The sequence below is a fragment of the Microtus pennsylvanicus genome, chromosome 13 (genome assembly GCF_037038515.1).
Source record: "Microtus pennsylvanicus isolate mMicPen1 chromosome 13, mMicPen1.hap1, whole genome shotgun sequence".
NCBI lineage: Eukaryota > Metazoa > Chordata > Mammalia > Rodentia > Cricetidae > Microtus > Microtus pennsylvanicus.
Genome location: NC_134591.1, coordinates 12,533,785 through 12,541,274, shown reverse-complemented (window position 1 = coordinate 12,541,274; position 7,490 = coordinate 12,533,785). Strand labels below are relative to the sequence as shown.

Genomic DNA, 7,490 nt, shown 5'->3' with positions numbered 1-7,490 from the left:
GCATATTTCATTTCACAAAAGTCAAGGTAGAAAGTGTACTTTTTCTCAAATTTATATTTGACTATTGAGTCATTTTCATACTCCCATGTTAAAGTCCTAAATTGGTAGTGAAATCAAAATAGCAATAGAAACTAAACTAAACTTCAATTATATTAATGATATTGATTCATTTTATTTTACTATCTTTCTTTATCTAGTGTGTGTATGTCTCTGTGTGTGCAATGTTTGTGGGTAATTGCAGTATGCATGTGTATAGCATAAGGAGTCCAAAAACAACTTTTAGGAGTTGGTTTTCTTTTATCATTGGGATCCAGGAGTTGAATTGTGGTTAGCAGGCTTGAAGAGTGATTGCTTTAGCCTTCTTGCCAGACTTAATGATCTATTTTGATCATTTGGAGGAATTTATCTTACTAAAATGTCACTGTGTCATACTGAAAAATAGTTAGTAGTGACTAAACTTGTGAATGGAAGCTCACCCCCACCACACAAAAAAGGTTCGCTTTCTGCTGATCTTCTTTTAACTTATTATGTTTGTATAATGTTGCTATTTATTAAACATGCTCACTACTTTGTATTCACTTCTTATTTTTTATTTTTATTAAAAATTGATTCTTTTCTCATATAATATATTACATTGATTAATTGATTAGAAAATAAATGATAGTAGAGAGGTTGGAATGTTGCAGATCCGGAACCTATTTTCAATTTATTTTGGCCTCTATTCACGAGGGAGACGACTAAGTCCTGCTCAGGAACCGGATATTGCTAGGTTTCCTAATGGCTTCCTCAGAGTAGGGAGTGAGAAGGTACAATGTCAATGCCATAGACACTGGGAGTCAGGTAAAAGGCCTACAGCAGACTCACTTATTCAGCAATGCGGAGAGCCTTACCTTGCTTACTCTGCTCCCAGCAGGCAGACTGAGTTCTGGTCTGTTGACAGTGCATGGTCACCCCTCATTGAATAGACATGACAAGGACCTCTGAAAACAGCTGTTGTTAGGTCCTCAGGCAGCATCATGTGCCCCTATTGGCTAGACACAATCAGTGCCTCTGATAACAACTGTAGTTATGCCCTCGGGCAGACTCCAGGTTGGCTCAACCTTTGGTCTTGTAGGCCTTATATTCCTACAGGATAGGTTAGTTCACTTCCCCTTAAGTTGCACTTCACCTTTAACAACCTGTATCTTCTGTATCTTCCTTAATTTTTTTAAAAAAATATTTACTTATTATGTATACAATATTCTGTCTGTATGTCTGCATGCCAGAAGAGGGCACCAGACATCATTACAGATGGTTGTGAGCCACCATGTGGTTGCCAGGAATTGAACTCAGGACCTTTGGGAGAGCAGGCAATGCTCTTAACCACTGAGCCATCTCTCCAGCTCTCTTAAAATTTTTTTTGAGATAGGATTTTTCTGTGTAGCCCTGGCTACCCTGGAACTCACTTTGCAGATAAGGCAGTCATCAAACTCGGAAATACAACTGGTTCTACCTCTCAAGTGCTGGGATTAAAGTCATGTGCCACTACCACCACGCTAACGCCCTGTATCTTTAGTGAGTTTTATGTCTCATAGTATATTGCTACACAGAATCTATATCCTAATTTTATCTAGATCCTAATTTTATCATTAACAAGGACTGCAAAATTCAGAGGAGGATGTAACTAAACACTATACATGGGCTATATCAGGCCATTATCTTAACACCTAAAAATATAGTTCACATCAATGATATTATATTGCTTTACAATACTTTGAATTAATTGTGTGCTTAATATTTGAATTTAAGACAGTATTTATTTTTATTATTACTAGTGGTAGTGATAATATTGCTTTTGAGAACTAGGCCAATTTTGGAGAGCCAGCAGAGTCCAGCTGTACTGACTTTCTACCAAGGTTCACCTCAGTGTAGCAAAATGGAGTAAGTAAATTTCTAGTCTGAGAGGTATTGGAATGAACTCACACACCTGCTGTTTGAGTCAAGTTCTTTGTTCTTCTACTGTTACAAATCCTCAAGCATATATAAATCCATTAAGTAATAACTTGTTAGTAATAAAATACTACTAGGAAAATTCTCAGGGCCACAGCATTCTTTGAAGATATGTAGAAATCTTATCAGCTAGCTTGTAGCTAATAGCAACTGAAGCTGTAAGGAAGTGCTGGCTGCTACAGGTTACAAAGGGAGAAAGTTAAATCACTGAGAGATCTAAGAAAAAAACAAAGACTACGTGCATTACTTTACACTTCTTAAGTGTGGTAAATAATATCTGGACCTTATTAGTCAATAAACAGCCCCCTTTTATCACCCGAATCTCAGGAGCTAAACAAAATAGCCTACTACATCAAACACTGGTACAAAGTGTTAATTGCTTTTTTGAATCAGTGTATGGAGGGGCTGGTGTAGAAAGCTTAGAAAGCTATTGATCTCTTGAACAACTGTGCTATAAAGACACTTTTAGTACTGCCCTAATTTGTCATAAATCTTTGAAGGATGTAGATCTATCAAGGTCGGACACTAGCATCTATGATCTGCGAAAGTTTCTCCTATGATCACCCCTCAAGGAATTCTGTCTGGCCAAATCATACTGTCAGTGAGTTAATTATAAAGAACAGGTTTCTAAGTTTTGTTTTTTTATTGTAGTGTTGAACAAAAGGTTTGTTTGTCTTATTTTATTTGCCAATATTAAATAGTTTGGGGGGAAAGTCATACTATTAACAGAACACAGGAAAATTGTGCCTGACATATGAGGAATACACCGCTTAGGAGTCCCAAAGTTGAGTTAGAAGAGGAAAATGTTGATAAACAAGACAGTTTGCAGCTAGAGACAGCCAGCTATTCAAAAAGCAGTATTTTTCCCAGGCTGTACCTATGTGAATTTAACCTTCATAAGATGTCTAAATTTCGTGGGTTGGCCTTCTAAATGTCAGCTGATTTACTGAGTATCCTTCTGGATCTCATAAGGTAATGTTCATGGTAAACAAGTTCTACCACTGAGATGCATCCCTTTCCTATATTTTTACTCTATGCTTTAACACATGGATCTCACTAAATTGCTCAGACCAGTTTTGGACTCAGGGATTGCTTTCAGTTTGTGATCTTTGTGCCGTAATTTCTAGAGTTACTATGCTTATTGGTCTCTGCTACTATAGATGGATAAGATATTTTATATTTCCTACTATGTATTAGATACAAATTCTACATTTGTTTTTGGAGACCTCTGGACTCAGGAAAATGTTATATTTCATAGTCTTCCTTTCTGTTGAGGCTTCCAATTTGTTTAGGTATTAGATAAATAACTATGACTAATTGCTCAGCATTATCAGAGTATTTTTAGTGTCTCCTAAAGGCTAAAATGTGTAACTTTATACATACGTGAAGCACTCAAGCAGATATCTTTTTGATTATTAAAAAGAAATATACATGTATATATGCATATACATATATATGTATATACATATGTAACCTGTCTTAAAACATTTTAAAATTATATTCATTCAATTTTAAAAATAGCTATTATGGCATAAAATTAAAATTAAATTTCAGACAACCTTTATAGCAGTAGAAGTTGACAGTGTCTTCAACTGATTAGTGCTGATGCATGCTGTTTTGGCAATATTGTAAATACACACACACACACATACGCAGACACACACATGCACACACACACATACTTGTTGACATGAATTCCTAAAGACATTAACAACTTTTGGTAAATATCCAATATAATTTGGTGAATGCTTTCAATTTCAGCGAATCAGGTCCAAAGTAGAAGTATCATGAGTTTAAGGTCTCTGTGCGCCCTATAGCAAGACTATATGTCAACAGTACACTTTCTTATGTGGAATTACTTAGAGATTTTATGTAAATCAGCATTAAATTATATGCTCATATTCAGATATTTATGAAGTTGTTTTGTACCTTGAATGAATAACTCAACATTAAAAGATCCCAAGTGGTTAGCCCTGAAATCACATGCATACACCTACCATTATACAGACTGATTTATTTATATCCATATCTATATCTATGTTCATATACATCTATATCATCCATCTATCTATCATCTATCTATCTATCTATCTATCTATCTATCTATCTATCTATCTATCTATCTATCTATCTATCTAAAACAAAGAAGTAGAGGAAGTAAGAGAGAGGAAGAAGCTTCATGAGAATGGTTAGAGGGAGAAAAATAAAGGAAAATGTAATTATATTTAAGTTCAATTTGTTTTTTAGAAAATTAAAACAATAAATTCTTTGCTTAATTAAAAATATCTTGTAGAATGGCCTGGTGGTATATAGAGCACAGCAGTGAGTAGCTAGTATAAATGAATAGTGGATTCCAACTGAAATACCACCTAAGTATATTATGGGTTGAGTTGCAATTTTCAAAAAATTTGTGTGTTGAAGCCCTAAATCCCAGTGCCTCAGCTTGCCTGTAATTTTATCTGGAAGGAGGTTCATTGTAGATGTAATATTTTAGACTTAATTCCTTCTGGATAGGGTTCCCCCCAATCTACAAAGTGCTGTAGTGTTCTTATAAAAGGGAAGTAAAGGTTATAGACAAACACACACACACACTCAGGGGAAAGGGTGGAAAAGGGGGGGAGAAGAGAGAGAAGAGAATGTGGGAGGGAACTGATAGAATACAAATAGTTTAAAGACAGGAAAATCTGACTTCTAGTTACCCTGTTGGTTACTTCATATTCCTGGAGATAGCTCAGTGCTCCTGGGCTTTGCTCTGATCCCTTGGAGTTTTCTGTATCAGGCCTACTTTGGTCTAGATTACTGGCTTTGACCTGTTTCTATAAATCCTGGTCTAGATCCCCTCCTGCAGAAGTCGCTGGCTTGGATTTGGTCCTGCAAAGGTTCTGGCTCTGGTCTGCTTCCTCAGAGTTCCCAGGCGTGGGTGCGCCCAGACCTGCAGAGGACCTGGCTCAAGCTTACTCCCTCTGAGGTCCGAGACTCATGCTCAGACTTGAAGAGGTTTCTGGTTCCTGCCTATTTCCTTTGATGTCCCAGACCAATGCCCATACCAACAGAGGTCCTGGCTCAGACCTACTCCCTCTTAAGGTCCCAGATTCACACCTGGCCCTTCAAAGATCTCTGGTTCCTGCCTACTCCCTCGGAGGTTCCAGATTCACTCCCAGACTGGCAGAGGTCCTGGTTCAGGCCCAGTTCCTCAGAGGTCTTAGACTCATGCCCAGACCCATAGGGGTCCTGGCTTAGGTCTACTCCCTGAAAAATCCAGATTCATGACTGTGACTCATTCACTCAGCAGGCTACTCCCCTGTACCTGTTCTTGTGGAGTTTGCTGTCTCTGGTCTGCTCTGGACCAGGTCACTGCCTCAATCCTGGCCTGCCAGTGTCCTGGGATTTGATTAGTTCCCAACTCCTGCTCCCATGGAGCTTGCTTCCTCAGACCTACTCCAGCATAGGTAGCTGGTTCAGTCCTACTCCTGTGAAATTTGTTGCCTCAGTCCTGCTCTATCCCAAGGTGGAGTGAGTTCATTGCCTCAGGTCTATTTTGGCCTAGGTTGCTGGCTTGACCTGTTCCTGTAAATCTTGGCCTGGATCCACTCCTACAGAGGTCCCTGGTTTGCAGTTGGTCCTGCAAAGGTCTCTGGGTCCCGTCTACTGCCTCGGAGTTTCCAGGCTCACGTGCACCCAGACCCACAGAGGACCTGGCTCAGGCTTACTCCTTCAGAGGTCCCAGATTCATGCTTGGACCTTCAGAGGTTTTAGATTCCTGCCTATTTCCTTTGGTGTCCCAGACCAACACCTGGATCCACAGAGGTCCTGGCTCAGACCTACTCTACTCCCTCTGAGGTCTCAGACTCACTCTATATTTTATAGCATGACAAATGGCAAGCTTTAGCTTTGGTTCAATTCAACAATTACAATTCAGTGATAGTTAACAACATTTCTTTTAGGAAGGGATATTGAAAGAAAGAAGGAGCTGGAGAAAGACGAGGCATAGAAACTGGACACGATTTTGGTCACTTTTTCACAACACGGTTATTTTCTTGGATATTTTATCAATTAGGCATATGACAGAAAAATAACACTAAACCTAGGTGTCAGAGAAAATTATAAAAACATTTGTCTTCAAATACCACAAATATCTGCAATTGTAATTAAATGATGTCTCTACATATGAACATTTTTATAGACCCATATAGTACTCAGGGAAGTTTATGGTGCTGTAGCTAATATCACACAGATCTGACACTAAGTTTATAATACTCAAGGAAGTGAACAAAGGTACTCTAACTTTTGGATTTTATCCAAGTTTTAATGGAGAGAAAAAAAGAGCAGCAACTCTAGAAGAGATAAAGAATTGTTTATTTTCGTTTGCTGTTTGTATCAGTTGTTTGAAAAACACTAGAAACTGATGTGAGTTTTTTTATATATTATTGTTCAAGAGCTTGGCTTTCTGATTTTAGCTGCAGTCTTTCTTATTTTATCTACTCTTTCAGAAAGATCTTTCCAATGTGTGTTAGAGTGGAGTTACAAAAATTGCCTAATATGTAGCCTTTTATTTTCCTGTCCCACTTGATTTTTACTATCAACTGCATTCATATCAGCATTGATCATTTTGCATCACAAATTTTCAGGCCTTGGATACACCAACATCTGTTGGGCTGGGAGGAGGTGAGGTGGACAGGATGCTTTGGTGTCTTGAACATTTTTGTGGTATTTTATTAGAACTTACTTGACAAATTTCTGGTATTATTTTTCCATAATATATTCAGTGTGCTTATTCTTCTCTTCAGTTTCAAATATTCCTTGAAGTATCCTATGTAGAAGTGACTTATTTGTATTGAATTTATATTATTATGGTTTTATCATAGAAAGTTTTATCTTCTTCAATTATGGTAGTTTTGCTGAGGATAGTAGTCAGTGTTGGCAATCTTTCTTAACAAGAATTTGTCTTTCAAGTTCTTCTGAGTTTATCCATTTCTGATGAATAGCGAACTGTTATGTCAGTTGTTCTGTGTTTATATGTGACCTGACTCTTCTCTGTGGCATTCAGTACCTTTTCCTTACTCTGTGCTTTTAGTGTTTTTAGCTATAATATGTTATTAGGAGTTTCTTTTCTAGTTCTATTTGTATGTCATTTGTACCTGGATAGACATCCTTTTCTCTCAATTTGAGAATTTTTTCCATGGCTTTACTGAAAATATTTTCAATACCCACATTTTGGATTTCTTCTCCTATTTTTATAATTTATAGTTCTTTTCATGTGTCCCAAATGTTTCCCATGTTGTATACACTTAAATACTTTTTTTCATTGTGGTTGACTGAATGATACAACCTTACATAATCTCAAGCCCTAATATTGTCTTGTTCACATAATACATCCTATTGGTAAGGATTTTCACTAATTTATCATTTTTTTAATAATTTCATTTTAGTTTGACTTCCACAATTTTAGCTTCTGATTGAACTTTAGCTTCATATTTTAAATTGCCTCACTTAGTCTTGTT

At 37.2% G+C, this 7,490-nt stretch overlaps 1 pseudogene; it reads right to left on the bottom strand.

Moving 5' to 3' along the window:
- Positions 1-6,344: 6,344 nt before the first annotated feature.
- On the bottom strand, positions 6,345-6,597 carry LOC142834344 (short coiled-coil protein-like; annotated as a pseudogene).
- Positions 6,598-7,490: the final 893 nt, after the last annotated feature.